Source organism: Danio rerio, chromosome 17, assembly GCF_052040795.2.
Source record: "Danio rerio strain M-AB ecotype USA chromosome 17, GRCz13ab, whole genome shotgun sequence".
NCBI classification, from domain to species: domain Eukaryota; kingdom Metazoa; phylum Chordata; class Actinopteri; order Cypriniformes; family Danionidae; genus Danio; species Danio rerio.
In genome coordinates this window covers 19,734,444-19,756,133 of record NC_141037.1, presented here as the reverse complement: position 1 = coordinate 19,756,133, position 21,690 = coordinate 19,734,444, and the positions used below count along the sequence as shown (strand labels likewise).

Here is a 21,690-nt window from a genome sequence, read left to right as displayed (position 1 = left end):
TGGGTAAGTGCATTGACTTATAGTACTGTGGTTTTTACAGCTACCTAAGTTCGATTCCCTCTCTCAGCTCCCCATTTATTCCTGTCTTCACTGCCAAATAAATATCAAACGAAGGTTAAAATAAAGAAGATTTTAATTATTTATATATATTTCTTGAGATATGAGTATATATACTATACTGCATGATGTGATAATGGTAATGATGACGATAAGGATGATGATGATTATTATTATTATTATTATTATTATTATTATTATTATTATTATTATTAGTAGTAGTAGTAGTAGTAGTAGTAGTAGTATAATTATTATTTTACTTTTTTATTTTTCATTTTAATGAAACTGAAAACAGATACTACTACTAATACTAACAATACATAAAAACTGTAGCTACTAAAATTACTTTATTATCATTACTATGATTATATTATTATTATTATTAGTAGTAGTAGTAGTAGTAGTATTATATATTATTATTATTATTATTATTATTATTATTATTTGCTTTTATTAAAATATATGTATTACTACACCTAAACATGAACATTTTTATTATTTTGTTAATTTGTATTTATTTAAAATACATAACTACACATATTTATAACTATTACTAAATAAATTGTTTGTTATTAATAATAGTATTAATAATTGTAATAATACATATTTAATAATAATAATAATAATAATAATAAAAATAATAACAATAACAATAATATTATTATTATTAATAATAATAATAATAATAATACAATAAATAATAATAATAATAATAATAATTATTATTATTATTATTAATATTAATATTATTGTTAGTATTATTTTTATTATTATTATTATTATTATCATTATTATTATAAGGGAAGAATGCATATATTTATTTTATCATTGTATACATGGTTATAATACAATAATTTGTCTCTCAATCCATTCTAATTTGTTCTTTTATTTATTAGAAGGGCGTTAGAAAGTACCTTCATATAATCACCATACTGTTCTAGCTAAATTGCACACATTAATTCAAATCGATTTGAATTTTAAGCAACCACATAAATTCAAACATTCAAGATGGTTATAGATTACATAAATAGATTTCAGTTGCCATTTACTCTAGCCTGTTTTGACAGCACTGTCACACTAAAACAGTTTTGCTTACAGCGAGTGACGACAACTGCATCAGTGTTGCATTTCCCCGATGTCTTCCCCCTTTCACCCCTTCAGCCCTCAAACAGCAGCCCTTCCGCCTCCCCTGAGATGGACTGTTGTTTACAATGTATGAGTGAAATAATATTTCTGAGCTTGGCTGCGGTCTCCCACTGGAAGACACCATTACAACAGTAACAGAGGATTAATTAGAACTCGTCCCCACAGAGACATTTGAGGCTCCAGTCCTGGTCAAAGGGGAAGCATTAGCTCGTCAGCATGAAGGTAGTTGTGGTAGAGCGCATCTCAGGTAATTAATAGGCCTGAGGTGAGGGTAAGTGTGTTATTTATTGGGGTTGGCCTTGAGACATTTTATAGCTTCATTTAATGGTGAGGTTTCAGAGTAGATCTAGCCAACGCTCAGTGTACAACACTCCAGCTGCCAGTAGAGGGGGCGAGGAATAGTGCTTCCACCCTACAAACCTGGGAATTAAATCTTTATGATCTGGACACTAGACTTTGTTTATAAAGTTATGATTGTGTGCTTTGATGTGACTATTCTGAATCTGTCCTGAAATGAATTTTTGATTATATGTGCTGGATGTAAGTTTTTGTCTTCTAAAGCATATAAATACCATAATATCTGTGCAGATATTTAAGAAACATGCCAAGTAAACATATTTGTTTATCTGAAAAGCAATGCTGAAGTTATTTATTCTGCTTTGAAAATTTGCTTTCTGTATTGGAGAGCTGTGATTGGTTTTTTTAAGCCGTAAACTGCCACTTTAGCCAATTATATTTCAGCACCCCAGGTTACCCTGTTGGAAAACTGCATATTTCATTTACTCATTCATTTATAGAGGCCCTCAAGGCACGCGTCTGTAACTGAAATGCAACCTCTGGTGGACAGTAGCCGATTCTGAAATGAGACGCAGATTCAGAGTTCCACATGAGGATTTTAATTAGCAAATAATATAAATAGTACAAGCATAAACATTAGGTGAGCAGGTTACATTGTAACCCTGTGTCCTAACAACAAGCGAGATTCTCAGTGATAAGCAATTTGGCTGTTTGCACCAGACGAAACATAACAGAAATTTAAATACAGCCATTCAGAAGCACAGAATATGCACCTATTCAGGATATACTAAGGTTTAGAATCTAATTAATACAAATTAAACCTCTTTAACATTATTAAAAGTAATGCCGAATCACTGATATGAGGGGGTTTGCAATATTTCACAGTTCTAAATTTTAATTTCAAACCGTTTATTTTAGTTTCAAGATCTGCTGCTGCTTTCAGTAGTATGGCAATACATGTAATGTAAAATGACATTTAAACTCACATTGTTAGCATTAAACACTGAATAAGGCACATGTGGTGTACCTAGTTTTTGGATGAATCTGAAAAGCGGGGGTGGGGGGGTGGGGGGGGGAAGCAAAATTTCCAGGAGATTATCATTCGTTTGTGGGCATCCGTGAGTCTCTATGCATTTGCTCTATGCAACTTCCAGGAGACTTGAGATGTCTGCTTTAGGCTCGATTGTCAGACTCTCTCCTGTTGGTCTCCAATCTGGCAACCTGTGCTTCCCTCTGTTTTGATCCAGGAATGCAATACCTAGTTCAATCAAGGGGTGTCAAACGTCCATACAGCACCTTTAAGTTTCATTGCAGCAATGTGGTGCCTTGTGATTGGACAACATTAGTAGTGCCTTGTGATTGGACAACAACTGTGTGTCACAGCAAACTAAAACGTTTTATTTTTATTAGTAAATAAACACATGTTCAAAAGTTGGAGATTTTTTTTAATGCATTTGAAAGAAGTGTAAATTTTATGAATCAAAATCAAATAAAAAATAAAAAAGTAAACTGTATAATTTTCTATCTTGATATAGTTTTGTATTCTACATCTAATATTACATTTTATAGACTTTTTTATAGTTTTAATAGTTTATTTTAGTTTTTTGTAATTATTATAATTATTAAATACAGTTATTATTATTATTATTATTATTATTATTATTATTAATTCATTCATTTTCCTTTGGCTTAATCCCTTTATTCATCAGGGGTCGCTACAGTAGAATGAACCATCAACATATCCAGCATATGTTTTACGCAGCGAATGCTCTTTCAGCAGCAACCCAGTACTGAGCAACATCCATACATGCTCATTCACACACATACACTATGGCCAATTTAGTTTATTCAATTCCCCTGTACCACATGTCATTGGAATGTGGGGGAAACCGGACCACCCCTTCCCACAGAAATGCCAACTGACCCAACTGGGACTCAAACCAGCGAGTTTCTTGCTGTGAGGCGACAATGCTAACCAATGAGCCAGCGTGCTGCCCCATTATTATTTATTATTATTATTACTACTATTAATAATTATGACAGTCAACCATAAGGTAAATACCTTGTGTATGTTTTCTCTCCAGCATCAACTTCCTTCTTTACAAAAAGCCCATGCCCACTTCTCTCTTCAACACCAGGACCTAGAAGCAAGTAAACAAAGAATGAACAAAACAGACATGCAACGGTTGTTTACAGTATATAAGCTTGGTACTCTGCCAAAATACTATATAGCTCTCAGCTTAACGGACATCGCTTTCTTTCCACCTCCACTACTAGTCTCATACATACAGTACAAGAGAGCCTGCTGAGTTCAGGGGAAGGCTCGCATGACACCGCCTTCCCACTTTACACCCACAGACAGCCAGACATTCCAGCTACAATGTGCGCGTTTGGATCTGAAGCCATTTTGAAGTCGCCATGCCCGTAATCTATAAAGGGATACGAGAATACGTCCGGGAGGAGGGGAGGATTCTGGGATGAAGCGAAGCGTTTCCATATGGACAAGGAGGAGGAATACCTGGAAAAAAGCCACTAATCTTTGGCTGTGAAGTTGAGGAGTTTTTAACGCTAATAAACGCGCCATTGGCAAAGTGCTCGCCATAAGGAGGGCCGGCTACATCAGGCCTGTCTTTCCTCAAGAGGGACGTAGTGTTGTCACATGTGGTCTTAGCTCCTTGGATGGCGCTCAAAGACTGACTATTAGGGTAAGAAACTCACTTCCAAACCTCCGGAGACGCAGAAAAAAAAACACACACTCCAACTCTTGGGGAAGCCTGAGGCTTCAAGGCAAGACGGCTCCTTTTACAGGTCGAAAAACACGAGATAGGAACACTCAACTGTCCTATTTGATAATTGCGATGGCGACATTTGCCGTTGTGTCTGAGTGTTTCAGAGGCAGGTTTGCGCCCCTGTCTTTCATAAACAGAGCATTAGATCCGGTCACAGCAGAGTTTGAGAAATGTCAACATCAGACCCGCGGGTTGTTTGGCTCTCCACATTGGCTGGCCTTCCGTCTTTCTCCCTTCATTTGGCCACGGGATCAGACAGCAAGCGTCGACACGTCTCGACTCGGAGAGCCTCAAAATGCCATCTTGTAGCGACATTATCCGACAGTGCGGGGCAAAATGAGAAACAGGGAGGCAGAGGTAGACCTGTGTTGATCTGGGATATGTCAGCGGCGCGGCACTGGAGATCCACCTCCTAGCCTTTTCCGTCACCGGATTGGGAGCAGCGGAAGGGCTCATCTGCTCCCGCATTAAGAGAGAAACTCTGCTGAGGAGACGAGGATAAAAGTGTAATAATGTGCATGACGATCGGTCCTTTTCACACCGCTCAAACTGTATTACCAGACCTGTCCTCAAAGGCAAGACGGAAAAGGACAGTAAATGACAGCCACCAAAAATAGTGGCAAAAGGAGAAACGGCGGGAAGGACAGAACCCAAAGGGGGGTCGCGAACAGCGAGAGAGTCTTAAAAAAAAAAAAAATACTGTATAAGGTTTGTCAGAGGAACAAAGGAGATAGGATATCCCTAATCCCTGCAATATTAATGTCTAAAATGTCATTAATAAGCTCAGGATTGTGAGCCTGAGACCACACTAGGATGAAGGTACCTGCCAGGGCTTGTCTGACAGGGCCTTGGCTAATGAATGAATATAAAGCTACTCCAATCAATCACGCAGGATTTCCCTTCGCCCCGAGTATAGGTGAGGTCTGGTATGGGGTGACCACGACTGTCAGGCACGCCAAAGCAGCAGCCAAGAAACTGTCGTGGCATTACAATGAGGCTTGTATTAATGGGAGCTTGTGCTTTTCTGCCATGTGGGGGAGCAAGCGTGAATCGCAGAGTGTGTGTGTCTGTGTGCCATCATTATGGGCCATATTTTAATTTTAGTAAATGAAATGACATCGCCGGGTCATTAACTTCAGGTTTAGATGCTTTACCCTGGGCAAATTGAGGCTGACAAATGTTTAGTTGGCCTCGGTGGTCCACGTTGTGTCTTCTGTTACTGACGTGAAATCAGTCTTGAAGGTGTTTGTGTAGAAACTGATAATGCTTGCACAATTACTTGTATTGTTAGATTTACAAAGAAAAAAAAAACTTTTCAGATTTATAACTCTAAATGAAATCTTGTAAATAAAATACTTTATATTCTAGTTTACTACACTGTAAAAAACGCAGGGTACCACACAATTCATTCATGATGTCCCAACACAAATTGATTGTTAACTTAACATTTGTACCAAATTAATGTGGATTTAAAAAAAAAATAAAAAAATTAAGTTGTTCCAATGAAATCTCAAGAATTGTGTTGTTTCAGCTCATTTAAGTTAGTTTAAACGAGCAAAAAAAAAAAAATTATATATATATATATATATATATATATATATATATATATATATATATATATATATATATATTTGAGCGTATGTTAACTGAAACTAAAAAAGTCTAAAACAATAAATGATAAAAAATAAAATAAAATAAAAACATATTTTTCAAGGCTACATTTCTCACTGTAGTTTAAAATTAAAGCTTAAACTGATGACAACTGATAAATTAAAAAAATATAAAGAGTTTAGATGCAAAAACCTCTGAACTGCCATCAAAAATTTTAAACTAAGTTAGTTTTTCTCAGCCTTCTGTTTATGTTCATTTATTTCACTTTAAAGACAATGAAAATAACCTATTTAATGCAGTAAGAGTAAAATTACTTAAACTAAACACAAATGTCTGAGAAAAATACAATTTTAGATGAAATTTTCAGGTGGCACTTAAGAGGTTTAAACTCTTTATATATACAACTTATATAATAAACAAAAATTAAATATGTAACAAAAATGTAAAATAAAAATGACACTGATGAAATTTGACCTAGATTAAAGAGGAAAAGGCAATCAAAAAAAATCTAACTCAAAATACTAATAATTCTGTTGTGGAAATATTCATTTGCATTAGCTAGCTTCAAATTAACAATGATCTACAAATAACTGAGAACATATATTCTTTGGTTTTTAATTATATAATTTCATTCGAAACTGTACAGGCTGAGCCAAAGTGATGGAAATGCTATGGGCAGAATTTTGAGGATGATGCTTTTGCCCTTGGGTGATGCTTTCAAGCTGGCCAAGTGGCAGGACAGGTTCTGACTCCAGTACTTTATTTGGACGCTTTGTTATGAGATCAGGGATAGTGAAATGCAATTTACCCTGTTGACTCCATTACTGTATTTACATGCTTTGTTTAGCCATCTCCACCTAGCCACTTCCCTCATCCTAAAAACACATTAGAGACTCTTTTTTGACTTCAGATAAAACTTACAGACTGCAGACCTGTTAGACTCTCCAATAGGCAGACTCATGGACTTCTTGAAGACACTGTATGACTGCAGATCAACCACATGTCTCATTAAAGAAGTTTCTGCTTGTTCAAGTCTCCTGGGTTCTCTCTCTTTATTATTATTATTATTTATTTATTTTTTTTACAACGACTTAGTGCTGCGACCTGGATAGCGATTGAAATCATCATTTTTTAATAATTTTGTTTTTACAACACTGTATATAAATGATCTGTATATAAATGATACCAAACATTTACTGAAAGTGAATAAAACAATGAAGTACTAAAACAATAAGCTAAATAAATTAGAACTAATACATAAAAATAGCTAAGAATAAATAGACTTATAAAATAAAACTAATAAATGAACAAAACTTACACACAATCAAATAGCAACTTAAAAATCAACAAAACACAATAAAACTAGAGTAAAAATTCAACTAAAATTCAACTAAAAACACGCAAAGTAACAGACAACATGTATTTAAGATCACTTTTTAAAAAAATTAAAGAACATTATAATGATTTTTTTATTATTTAATGTATCATTGCAAGTACAGTTTATAAAATATATAAATATATAAAGAAAGAAATTCTAATGACCCCAACTGATAAACAAAATCAAATTAGTTGTCCAAAACAATATTATTTTGTGTGATATGGGTTTACTGTTCAGTGAAATCTTTTTAACACAGCCACACTGCTTGTACACTCCGCAGTAAATGGGCTTGGACACACTGAATCCAGCAGCTGCCCCCAAAATAGCAATATATAGGCTATATGTCATTCCTCCCATTCCCTGTTCTTTCGGCAGTAACACACGTCTGTGACAACAGCACAGTTACTAATTACCAGGCTAACAGCTAGTTTGGACAGCCTGCGCGAGCTCAGCATGCAAAATAGCTTTTGCTTGTCCAGCAGAAAGGTTACAACGTCCATGTCACCGAGGTCCAACTAATTACATGTATATTTTCACGTACCAAAGTCATCGCTGGAAATTTCTGCTCTCTGCATCTCAGCATGTGGTTTTGTCCTCTTACATGACATTTGTTGCAAGCTGTAATATAAACGCTCATTAGAGAGTTAGCCAGGAACCAAGAAACAAAGAGGTGCCCTTTTAACTAGTTCAACGACAGGCTGTGTTTTGATGCACTAACCCCAATCATACTGTAGGCTTGTGGCAAGTTGAAATTAAACACAGCATTTAATCCTCAAGCATATGTTTTTATATTTATTGATTTATTTATTTATTTTTAATGGAACTGCCTTAAAATTAAAGAGTTGTGAAAAGTTTAATAGGTTTTTTTTCTGGATTTAGCAGGTATAATCGGGTCTCCGGTGCTTTTGCCATTTCGGAAAAGGTAAAACAAAAAGGATAAATTCGCTTTGGTCTGCTTTTCTTCACAAGCATGTGTAAAACTGAGCTGTTGAGATTTGTCTCCTCTAGTAATGTATGAATAGGATCTTATTAGTTATTACCACCTTTTAATCTGCACATTTACACCCACAGGGCCACCATTTTCTGTAGGTAAAGATTTAAAATGTTTGCACCAGAAAACAAACAAACACAAAAATCTAAATTGTTATGTTAAAATGTTAAATGATCTGTTGTTGGATTTGCAAATATCCAAAACACTGAGGACATTACTGAATTTCATTTTAGAGGGAATTTACTTAAAAATGGCGGTGCAGTTTTTAAAAATTTACTAATAGTATAATGTTTATTTACAAAGGTCACACATCAGAATAGAACAATAACTCATGCTTTTTGATGAGCTGAATCAACTCTACGGCACACACATATATACACTAACCATTCAGTTCAATCTATGTACAGAATTGCCTCAGTTGTGTCTTCTACACAAGTTCATAAAGGCTCTGCCCTCTTCTGAAAAGCAGCAGCTCATTTGCATTAAAAGTGACACCCAAAAACTGTGTTTTTGTTGCAGCCAAATTTGACAAACTATTAGGGCTGCACAATACTGGAAAAAAAACATGTGAATGCTATTTCCTTGGATATAACATTTCCCTAGAAAAATGCACATTTTTAGCTATGTTTTTTAATTATTTACTTTTGTAATGGTATTACAATAAACAGGTCAAATATATTTGTCTGATCTATTAAATTGCAGACTAAAAAAAGACTGTGTCATAATGCAAGCATTTGAACTTTGAAATGTTACGTTCCTCTCTTGTCTTGACTCCTGCCATTAGTGTTTGTTTTCAGCTATGGGTTCACCTTTTTATGGTGACTGAGAGAGCTTAACTGCAATTTAAGAAAACACATGGAATTACAAAAAACACCAGCAAATTAAGAAAATATCTTTTTCTGTTTGACACCACACATGCTGTAAAACGCATGCACATTAATAAAACACGCTGCATTTTCTCACAACGCAAACAATTTACAAAAACGCGCTGCATTTTCTCACAACACAAATGGAAAACAATGAAAATGTTTAAGGAGACCCAAAAACATGCCAAGACTATTGCTCAGCGAAGTTGTAGGTGATCTTTGAAGGGAAAGTTTTTTTGTTTGTTTATTTTAATATCCAGATTTCCTTGTCTTTTGTATTTTAATTGACTAAATAACCATAACCTAAATAGCCGTGTCTGTCACATTTTAGGGTCTCATTAAAACATTTCCGAACTATTTGAAAGTGTTGTGAGAAAATGCAAAACAAATCAAATCAAATCACTTTTGTTTTCACATCATCAGCAGCATGTGTGCTATGATGAGTGAAAAGCTTAGGTGCTGGCCCCAGACAGTACAAAATACAGTGCAAAATGCAGACAGTGCAAATACAATGACAGTGTAAAATACAACAGCATACTCCCAAAAAAACAGGACAATGTAACATATTGACACCGATATGTACAATGAATAGTATCCACATAGTTGTAGGCAGTATTGTTTCAAGTATGTATTGGTTAAAGTGCAGTGCATGCTACATATTGATGGTGTGCAGTGAGGGGTATGGAAGAGTCTGTGTGGGGTGTGTTAAATGTTCATTGGCCTGATAGTCTGAGAGAAGAAACTTTCCTTCAGTCGGCTGGTGCGTGACCGGATGCTGCGGAAGCGTCTGCCTGAGGGTAGCAGAGAGAAAAGTCTATGCCTTGGGTGGCTGGAGTTGCTGATGATTCTCTTGGCTTTCCTCATGCACCTCCTGGTGTAGATGTCCTGGAGGGAGGGAAGCTCACCTCCTACTACGCGTCCAGCAGTTCGCACAATCCTATGTAGGCCTTTGCGATTGCTGCTGGTGCTATTTCCATACCAGGGGGTGATACAGCCAGACAGGATGCTCTCCACAGTGCAGGTGTAAAACGAGCGGAGGATGTGGGGGCTCATTCCAAACCTTTTGCAGCACATATTTATTTTTTTTTTAAATGTGTTTGCATTGTGACAATTTGCAAAATGTGTGCTGTCAAACAAATGAAGATCTTCTGTCAATTATCTGGAGTTTTTTGTAATTGCACGTGTTTTCTTAAATTGCAGCATATTAAGCATTCTCGATCACTGTACATTTGGGTCGGTCTAGCCAATAGCAGAACAGCAACTACTAGGGAGGTGAGGAAACGTTTTGGTGTTCTTTTCTGAGCTGAAACCTAAGGAGGGCAGACACAGCGCTTTTTTTGCTGTTGTACGAGAAGTTGCATGGTAAACGATTATTATATTGTCATGGCTTGGACCATGTGAGATCAGTATATTCCTCTGTCCATGTTTTGGCCGATCGCTTCTGAATTCATAGGTTCATAACACCTGCATGTGTGCAAAACATGTTGTATAACAATGCGTCAGAATGATTTTCACTTGAACTGACTTGTCACGTGGGAGGGCACATACAATATTATGAACATCAGAATTTGCACTGTGCATGCACTTTAAACACATTCTAAAGACATCAGAGATCTTATAAAAAGGAGCATAACATGTCCCCTTTAATAACAACTGGTTTAATTATGCTCAGTGGCTTTAAAATGACCCATTAGCCTTGTCTAAAATGGCACCTTTGCTGCTGCCATCCAGGAATTAAAGCCAAATTGGGGTCAATTTGAGCCTGTTAGTCATTCCACTTGAAGGTGCATCATAACATTCGCAGCACAGGTGTGATCTGCTGAATTGAGTTCCTGCACCAGCGTGTACACGGTGCCAAATGACTTGTTCAAACAGACTACTTCACCTCATCAAAGCACTGCCTTCATATCCACTGGGCAGGCATGTCCAAATAAGCTGTGAAAATATTTATAGCCTCTCACTGACTATCCTCTCATTAGCGAGCACTTTCCTCCTCGTGCTGCCAGTTGCCAAAAAAGCGGAGAGTGAAATTTATTTTGAATATTCAAGCGGAGATAATCAGCCTGTGTGCCAGCGGTGGGGGGCTCTGTTAGTTATGTGCGAGGCATGGCAGTTTCAGGTGCACAACTCTCACGGGTTTGAATGCATGTTACCAGAGACGCGTTTCTCTTATCTGAAAGTGGGCCGTATGGTTTGGAGAGACTCATCAAGTTGATTTCCATGCTTTTAATACATCCACATATGTTGTTCTGTACTGTATGTTGTATGATATGTTTGATCTGAGGACATATGCCCATATGTCATTTGTTGTGTATTATGGTAAGAAAACATGTAACATTTAGATACATATACTGTATATGAACTGTATAGATTGGAAACTAATTGTTTATTTTATATTATCACAATGACAAAAATGTATTACAAATAGATCAGATTTTATATACGTTTTTTTACTCATATCAGATATGTAGATTGTCATTAGAAGGCTTATATTTGTCCAGTCTCTGTCAAAAACAGTCTGTTAAGTGTTTCACATAGTTTGTACTTTACAACTTCAGTTGGTGAAATTGATCACAACAATTGAAAACATTTGTTGTTTTATCCATCATTTTCTAAAATTAAATAATATTAAATTAAATTAAATTAAAAATCTCACAAATTGTTTTTACATTTTGTCATCACTCAGCATCCACATGTTCCAAATACAAATAAAACACATAACACAAATAAAACAGTTTGAAGATTTTTTTTTCCCCCCTATTATATTGTAGGAGTCAATGGCTACCGTTTTTCAACATTCATCAAAATATCTTCTTTTGCGTAAAACAGAAAAAAAAAATACTTGTAAAGGTTTGGATTTTATTTTATTTTAAATTTATTTATTTATTTTTGTTTTAAAATATATTTTTAATTTATTTTATTTTTATTTTTGGAGAAAAAAAATCCTGTTCTATTTAATGTTGTATTCATCAAACACTCCAGTAAAAAGTTTTGTTTTCTTCTTTCATAAAATTTTTGAGAAACAAGTCTAAAAATAAAATAAATCAGTTGTTGTGACAAGAATACATTGATTACAACTATGGGCGGAACGATAGCTTAGTTAGTATTGGCTCGTTAGTATTGTCACCTCACAGCAAGAAGGTCTTTGGTTCGAAAAAGACATGCAGTATAGGTGAATTGAATCAACTAAATTGACCGTAAGTGTATCAATGTGAGAGTGGGTGTTTCCCAGTCCTGGGTTGCAGCTGGAAGGGCATCCGTTGTGTAAAACATATGCTGGATAAGTTGACGGTTCATTCTGCTGTGGCGACCATTGATGAATAAAAGGACCAAGCCGAAGGAAAATTAATGAATGAATGATTACAACTACTTGTATGCTAAAATAGCAAACCATTAAAAATAGTATTTTAATATGCTACTGTTTTAACATGGGGAAAATACAGCCTTGTGACAATTACTTTTAAAACATACAGACCCAAATGTGTTGTGCGTATATATAATAACTTTAATGGGTTTTATGAAATGACTTCATTTTCTCATAATTAAGTAGCAAACGCCTATGAGTCAATATATCAAATGAGAGCTGTCAGGAATGGGCATGCATCAATAAACTCTTTACATTCACTATGTCACTGTCAGAGTTAATATCGAAACTTGCAAGAGCACACTCAATGACTTTTATCGCCGTCAAACAGAAAACCCAAAAAAAGACCACAGCAGATTGTGCTGATGGTTAGCAGTGACCAGACCAAAGTCAACTCGTCGGCAGAGGGCTATTTGTTTGGAGGTGATATTTCGGAGCTTGTGTATCAGGTGGTGGACGTCGGGCATCGCTGGAGGACGACGCTCTGGAGGAATGCATTGACAGTGGACATTGATAGACACAGATAAGGGCTCGGAGGGACAGTGCTGTACTCAACACTGGACCCTGACCTTCCCTTTCCAACAAAAGAAAGTGCTGTTCCAGTGGGATTGTGACAATGCTGATGCCGTGGGCTTTGAAGCAGCAGTGCAGACTCGATGCTCAGTGTTGCAGGAGTCACGGCCTCCTCTCACTGAGCAGATCATCTTATGATGGGGTTATGAAAACTGCCTCAGAACTGGCCACTTTTAAAACATAAAGGCTTATGAATGCTCGGATGTCTTTCTGGAGGTTTCGAATGAAGGAGGTAGATTGTTCATTTTTGCTTTTGTGTAAAATGACACTTTTGTATGTGTGATTTACTTTGATCAAAATGTTTATTGCTCTAGATTGTATAGTATAAGTATAATTTATAACGCTTAAAATTGAAAACTTAAAATAAACAGTGCAAATCTACACATCTATTAACAAAAAAGTTTAGGTACAGTAAAACACATATTTTACATTTCTTTTTTTACATTTAGAATTTTATTTATTTATTTTGCATTGCAAAAAATGCATTGCAAAAAAAGTACAATAAATTCTAAAAAGAAAAATAAATAGCAAAAATAAATTAAATAATAAAAATGTAAATTAATGACTACAAAATAAAAAAATCTAATTAAAACTATTTTGTTAAATGTTAAAGGAGTTATATATTAAGATTTATAAAAAAAATCACATTGCTAACATTTTTTTCGAAAAGCAACTAAAACTTACTAAAACTAAAGGGAAAAAAATAAAACAACAATATTATTTGATAGACTTGGATGGATGGATGGATGGATGGATGGATGGATGGATGGATGGATGGATGGATGGATGGATGGACGGATAGATGGATGGACAATAGATGGATGGATGGACGGATGAACAGATGGATGGATATGAAATGATAAAAGAAGATAAGAAGATGAAATGAAGGCAAGAAAAGATAAAAGAAGATAACATGAAGATGAAAACTCTATATTATATGGCCGACTGACTAATTTTCATGGATGGATGAATGGACAGACTGATAGATGGATGGATGGGTGGACATGAAATGATGAAAGAAGATAAAAATATTAAAAATGGATAAAAACTATAAAATTATATGACTGACTGACTGATTTGGATGGATGGATGGATGGATGGATGGATGGATGGATGGATGGATGGATGGATGCAAGAATGGAGATAAATGGTAAAAGAAGATAAGAAAATAAAATTAGGATAAAAATATAAAAAAGATGATAAAAACTAAAAAATGATATGACTGACTGATTTAGATGGATGTCTGCATGGATGGATAAATAAATAAATGGATGGATTATAAAATAAGATAAGATAATTATAAAATAAGATAAGATAAAATTAAGATAAAAAGATTAAAGATAAGATAAAAACTACAAATGGATGGATAAAGCGATAAACAACGGATAGATTTATTGGCTGATTTATGGATATGGATCTATACAGTATGTCTTTTCACATCAAATATGACTTGTCAATAGTTTGGAATGTTTTGCTTTAATACAGAATTCATGGCTGTACACTCAACACAACATTACGAAGACCCCAGTTGATCATGTGGCTGAAGCAGCAGGACAAACTGAAGCTATTTGAGACGCACCAAAAAAAAAAAAAAAAAAACACATTGCGAGAGTACCAGTTGTGGACTGGCGTGGCGCCACCAAGTCATTCGGCGCTCCCTTGAAGCACCTCAGAAAAGGAGTTGGAAAATGGCATCTGGCTCCCCTCAGCGTGCTCCACTTCTCCTGCTGATCTCTGGAGAGCAGGAGCAGGCAGATCTGCTGACTCCACCAACAAAGGCAGCTCTGAGACTCTGCTCCCTGGATCCTGTAGTGACGGGCTTGGCAGGCCACAGACATAATGAGCTCCAGACCGGGGAGAGTGCAGCATTATCACCCTGGAATTTGGTAGTCGATTCGGGGTGGGGAGCGACTGAGCCCAGTCTGACCCAGCTCAGCTGTGGGAGGCCTGGGCATGTCACGCACTACCGGCTCAGAGTTTCTGGAAGTTTCTACGCACCGAATCTTCCCCGCTGTCATGTATGGAGGTCACATCCCCAGAGAACACTTTCACATTTGCTTGAGAGCGCGAGGGAAAATGCCGCGCCGCATGATTTGATTATTTATTATCTTGAGAAAATTGCTAACGATCGCTTCTGAACATGCACCGCAATTAAGGATTTGAGGCTGGCCTGAATTCAGAGCGCTGTTTATTGTTGAGTGTGCCGTGTGGAATGCCTTACGAGCGCCAATCAACAACCTGGTCATTACGCATTCTGCTGCCGCCGCCGCCACAGTTGCGTGTGTCACGGGTGGCGTGTTGGGAAATAAACTAATCATGTATTTGCATCTGGTGGGATCAGAAGAAGAACGGCCACTACTTTGTTTGTTTTGCTGCATTAGTGGCAGATAGGCCTATGGAATAGTTAGCGCTGAAATGTGTGTAGGTCTTAAGCAGTAAAAATACAGTATTTTGAAAAGGAAAGCTAGCTGCTTGCCGCCTGAACTGCCCGCTCTACCAAGTGGTTGACTGTTAAAGTCATTTAAAGACTGACTGTTTTAAATAATGGTTTACGCCAGGAGTTCCCAAACTTTGACCATAAAATAACAATGCCAGTGACTCGCGACCCCCAAATTCCTCTTAGGTGGTTAATAATATGCAAATGTTGCTCACACAACAATATGTCTATATAAGCACAAGCATATTGACAACACAAAAAAAGTGCAAGAGTCTAACAATCATATCATTTTTGTAAACATTTATTAATTTGATTAATGTAATATTAACCTGAACTAGTAAGACTGGTGGACACAATGTTTTCAGCACAAGTCTATTCTTGGTTTAATTTTGGATACCGCCACTCAGAGATCATCCTCAATATTCAGTAGTGGCCTGCTTTTCTCTTTAATGTATTTGATAGCCGTAAAGGTGTCAGAAAGTTTAACCTGGTGCTATAAAATCAATGGGTCGCTGGTTCGAGCCTCGGCTCAGTTGACGTTTCTGTGTGGAGTTTGCATGTTCTCCCTGCGTTCGCGTGGGTTTCCTCCGGGTGCTCCGGTTTCCCCCACAGTCCAAAGACATATGGTACAGGTGAATTGGGTAGGCTAAATTGTCCGTAGTGTGTGGGTGTGTGTTTGATTGTGTGTGTGAGTGTTTGTGTAATTGATTGTGTTACGTATTCGCTGCGTAAAAATGTGCTGGATAAGTTGGCGGTTCATTCCGCTGTGGCGACCCTGGATTAATAAAGGGACTAAGCCGACAAGAAAATGAATGAATGAAGCTATAAATTATTATTCTGTATATTAGCCTTTAGCAAGTACAGTTTGGTTGCAGTATTTGACTTTCAGTAAGTGATTGTGAGTTGATGAGCATAAAATTAATAAAATGGAGCTGAAAAAAAAACAGCATAACCTTACAACAGGTGTGAAACAATTCAATAAAAAATGTTACAGAAAAAAAATTTGATAAAAGGAAACAAAAATTAAGTGAAAAACAAAAATCCTTGATATTCCATAACAAACTTTCAATGTATGGACAATACATTTTAAAATTCCATGATATTCCGGAAATTTCATGACCTATGGGAACTCTAGGATATGGCGAGGCGAGGCTGGGTGACACTGTGGTATCTAGAGGCCCCAGCAGGCAATCAAGGAAAAGGAATCTTGTGACCAAAGTGACTGACTTAAGGCAGAGCTGGAGGAATAAGAGAGCCCAGCTGAGCTGGTGTGCTGACGGGCCACAGTGGAAATGAGGGAACAGAAGCTGGGTGGTAAATCCATAGGGAAGAGAAGACAAAAAAAGGGGGTTGGAAAATAATGCCATACTACTTTGCGGTACAGTAAACCAAACACATACACAGCTATAAGCATATAAAAAATTCTAGTACTTACAAAAATTAAAAAAGAAAAAGCACAGCAAATCTATAATTATAACTATAAAATTTAACTGAATTACAATTATTTTGTTCATTAAAATTTCTCAAACATTTACTGAAACAAAATGAAATAAGTAAAATACGTTTTCAGAATTAAAATTTCTGTTTAACTTGCTCTACTGAAAAAAAAAAAACAATACAACCATCTTTACAAAAAGTTCATACAAATGACAAAAATAAATTAAAACATTGACTAAAACTTATATGAAAAATTGAATAGAAATAAAAATTACAACAATTTCTCAACAAAGTCCAATACTCAAAGAGTATTTTCATTTCAGGCTAGTCTAGCAATTATTCTAACTTAATGTGAGTACATTACAAGTGAATGGGAAGCCCCTGTTCAGACAGGCAGGTGCACAGAAGCATGGCAGCGATACTCTTCTGTATGTTGCTTGTCATGCTTGAGGCTTTTTCACTTAATCAAGAATCAGTTAAAAAGTGAATGGATCAATTAAGCAATTTATATGGCTAATCTTTGGCAGTCCCAGTGTTCTGATGTAGCCAACAAAGTGATTGCAAACATTGTTAATGCATCCAAAAAAACTAAAGAGGGTTGTTCTGCCGCTCCTCCCGAATGATTTAGAATAATTTTAGTCTAATGCTGGAAATGGAAACAAGTCTCTTCTCCAGCTCGTGCTGGCAGTCTGCATGAAAGCACTCCGCCACCAACTTTCTTCCAATATTTCCTCATTTGAATCAGCTAAATGGCTATTAGCTGTGCCCCATGCCAATCTTCTCACCATAATCACGGTGAAGGTGGAAGCCTGAATCAGTTTACAGTCACAACTGTGCGTAAAATGTACTAGACAATTAAGTCATGTTAAATGCAAAGTTTTCATTTTTGTTTATTTATAATTATAATTGTATAGAAACAAAGGTTAAAATAGCAATAAATAAATGATGCATAAATACATTTTTTAAATTTCTTCTAACCAACCAACGAACCAACCATTATGATGTACCATTTAGAAATATATTAATAGACATTTAAAATTATTATATAACTATAAAATTATATATGAACAAATATTGAAATATCAATAAATAAACAAATTACAAATATTAAATAAATAACATTCAAAATGACTTCTAACCAGCCAACCAACCAACTGTTTTGATTAACCATTTAGAAATATAATAACAGATATTTAAGACTACTGTGAAATTATATTACACTTGACTAATTATTTACATAAAACATACTTTATTCAATTGTAATTTATCCCTACTGGTGGTAGAAATGGCCATTTCTTCAGCCTTCGCTTTCACATTCTTCAGAAGCAAGTGTAATTTATTGACTTTGTGATCAAAACCACACTTCTACAAACACTGAGCTTTTTATGATTCTTTGATGAACAGAAAGTCCAAAAGAAAATAATTTATTTGAAATAAAATGAAGAAAACATTTTTTATATAATTTATTTTGCCCTGTTTGTTTTGCGTTTCATCAAATTGGATTTAAAGGACTTATTGTTTAAAGACAGAAAAACAAACAGACAGACAGTCAGAAAGACACAGAGATTTGCTGAAAGAAAGAAAGAAAGAAAGAAAGAAAGAAAGAAAGAAAGAAAGAAAGAAAGAAAGAAAGAATAAATCTTGCTGATCTGAAATGAAAAATCTAAGCTTGTTCCTTTAACTGCCCCAATAAGTGCTCATTAAATCGGCCTTTTCTAGGGTTTAATCCTCTTGCTGGTATTCGCCAGCTTTCTGATCTGTTCCTGTAGAGGCTGATGAAGGCTAGTGGCCACTTCCACCGATGCCACTCACAGCGCAGGGCACAGGCCCAGTCCGGCCTCCAGAGAGCTACCACTCCTGCCAGAACACATTTAACAAGCTGGCATGAAAAGCATTAAGTACGAGGCCTGTTGAGCATGTGGCCTAACATAAAAAAGCAGTGGATTTAAAAGTTAATTTTTCCAGACGCTATTATAGCTCCTTCGTATTAAAACCTTGTGCCAGCGAAGGTTTCCTTCTCTTTGTGATTGTGCATGTGTGTCTTATTTGTGTATATTGGTGTGTGTGTGTTAAGCGAATGTACGAAGGCTTTATGGGATGCAGAGCCACTCTCCTCTGTGGTTAATTATGGTTTCTTGTTTGCCCAGTCATTTTGTCACTTCCTTGCCATTTCAAAGTGATAACGGCCATAAATGCCTTTCCAAACTCTTTACAGCAGCGGAGACCTCAGCATGGAAATATGGCCCCTGTTTAAAGATAAGCAGGAAAATGACTAAATGAACACATGGCGCTTTGTGATGAAGGACTTCCTCGCCACCAAAAAATGTACATGTACAGGAAAGAAGAACATCTCTATCAACAAAAAGTGAACAACTGGATCAGAAAATAGTGATGCACTCTTAAACTTAAAAGAGTAAAAAGAAGTTTTTACAGGATTCCCAAATAACTTTTCACTGAAAAGTTTTTAAAGACTCATTTTTTCATAGTGTGAAGAATATTGTTAATGTCCAGTTAGTTGACTCTTAATTAACAGGTTTCCTATTTTTTTCTGTTTATTTACAGTTGAATTATGGGACCTTGAGTTATGCTTTGTTGACTTTTGGGGCTCTATTTTAACGAACTAGGCGCAAAGTCTAAAGCTGCAGTCACACTAGAGTTCTAACTTGTGAAATTCTGTGGTACAGCGCTGCGAAAAGGGGCGGGATTAAACAAAATGATTAGACATTTAAAAAGCGAGCAATTTGCTCCATGTTTTAAATTTCTGTCTAGAGACGTTATATTTTGATCTTCTATTGGTCTCACGCAGTCAAGTGATGTGATTTCGCAGGTCAGAGGTTACCCAGCTTGAACTTTGCACCGTAGTGACCAGTGAAACTTGACGCATGACCCTGCGTTTTCGGTCTGACGCATTCGTGTGCGTATGAATAGAAGTCTATGGGGAGAAAAGCCCAGTGTGCGCACAGCTTTAAGTGCATGGTGCAAAAGCATTATGGGCGTGGCTGAATCCACTTTTGCTAATTTAAGGAGGGAAAAATAAAGTTTGCTCCACGACACATGATCTAACAGGGTTGTGCTTATTCTCCTAATGAGTTAGGGGTGTGTTTTGAGAATAAACCAATCAGAGTCTCATCTCCCATTCCTTTTAAGTGTCAGTTTAGATGCGCATTTGCTATTTACATGACGGACTTTGTAAATGGAAAAACTGACCGCTTCACTAGCCAGAAAGCAGTTAAATTGTGTTGTATTTACTCCACCAAATACATTCATTAGCCTACATATTTAATTTTGTCTATTAAGTGAAAATATTTGTTTCAAAACTATTTCTTATTTTAGTTCTAATTTCGAGCAAACGAATAAATGAACAATAATAATGAAGTGTGGTCAAAAATCTGTGTTATATCCAAACACATACTATTTTCATGACCTGTACGGTGATGTATACGTCTCTGAAACCCGAAGGTGGACAAATCTAAACTTGTTATTATTAAAACAAATATAAATATGCATGTGATAAATAATACTGCTTATGCTAATAATGACATTAGTAATGCAAATTTTCTGAAAAAAAACTGAAAAAAGGGCATGGAGGCAGTGGTTTTTATCTTTATGTAGAATTTATTTTTTTTTAAACATTTTAATCCTTAATTTTTTTCATATGTAAAGATATTTGTGTATTGCTGTACATCCTGTGTGTATTAAGCAGTGTGTAAGCGCTTGAACCTGCATAGGCACTAACGCGCTTTACTGGACTTTAAACCAGCTTTTAGTTGGTCAATCGAGCGGTCTATTTTAATTTCTCAAAATAACATTGCACCAACAATGCGCCTTAACACACTTTTTTTTTTTTGGGGGGGGGGGGGCCCATAAGTCCACAAAGTGGTGCAAATGGATTTACTATTTAAACAGCGTGGTGCAAAACAAAAAAATTACTGTTCCACTGGTCTATATGAATTGTGTATATGAAATAATATAGAATCTGTAAAATAACAGAAGAAATACTGGCAGTTTATTACTAGGTTTTTGTACCATAATTTGCAACACCAATCTAGAAAATACATCTCTTTAAACAATTTAAAATGTCAATAAAAGTCACTTTTTCAAACTTTTCAAAAATCATGCACACATGATTTACATCACTTTAAAATCCAAGTAAATAATTAATCAAAGTAATCCTGCTGCAGTGTAACTATCATTGCCACGCTGTAAAAAAAAAAGAAAAAGAAAAAAAAAATAGTTGGCTAAATGTTACCATTTAAATTGAGTAGAAACAGTAAACTACCACATTTTAATTATTTATACAGTGTTAATACAGCAATGTTTACCAGTTTTAACTAACTTTTTTGGTCAGACAAAAGCAGGTAGTGATGTGACAGTCACATGATGAGCCAATGTACATCCCAAACCCTTTTAACACACGCAAAAAAAAAAAGAATTAAAACATACTAATATATAGATGCACACTAGAGTTTAGTCTAAATGTATATCCGTATATATCCATAGCAATGTCCATTAAATGCAATAAAAGTGATGTCATGCAGACAATTATGGAAAAGTCAATTTACAGTTATAAATCAAGTTAAAATCAAGGGCCTTTTTATGCAGCATGTCAAAACTAAAACTTGAAGTTTAAAGCTAAATTCCAAAACCTTCACATGTTTAAATGACTTTCAAGCATCACTTCTTTTCAGAAAGAGTTTAAAGATTTAAATTCAAGAGGAGCTGTATATCCAAGAGGCACATCGGT

The 21,690-nt window shown here is 35.8% G+C and overlaps 1 long non-coding RNA gene across 13 annotated transcripts in view; it reads right to left on the bottom strand.

Annotated features, from left to right (window-relative positions):
* LOC147833056 (uncharacterized) overlaps positions 1-21,690 on the bottom strand; it is a 449,341-nt gene that overhangs the window by 146,105 nt on the left and 281,546 nt on the right. For all 13 annotated transcript variants that reach the window (XR_015513263.1, XR_015513252.1, XR_015513255.1 and 10 more), the window contains one exon: positions 3,563-3,641. This is a non-coding gene — a long non-coding RNA (uncharacterized LOC147833056). The remainder of the gene's footprint in view (positions 1-3,562; positions 3,642-21,690) is intronic.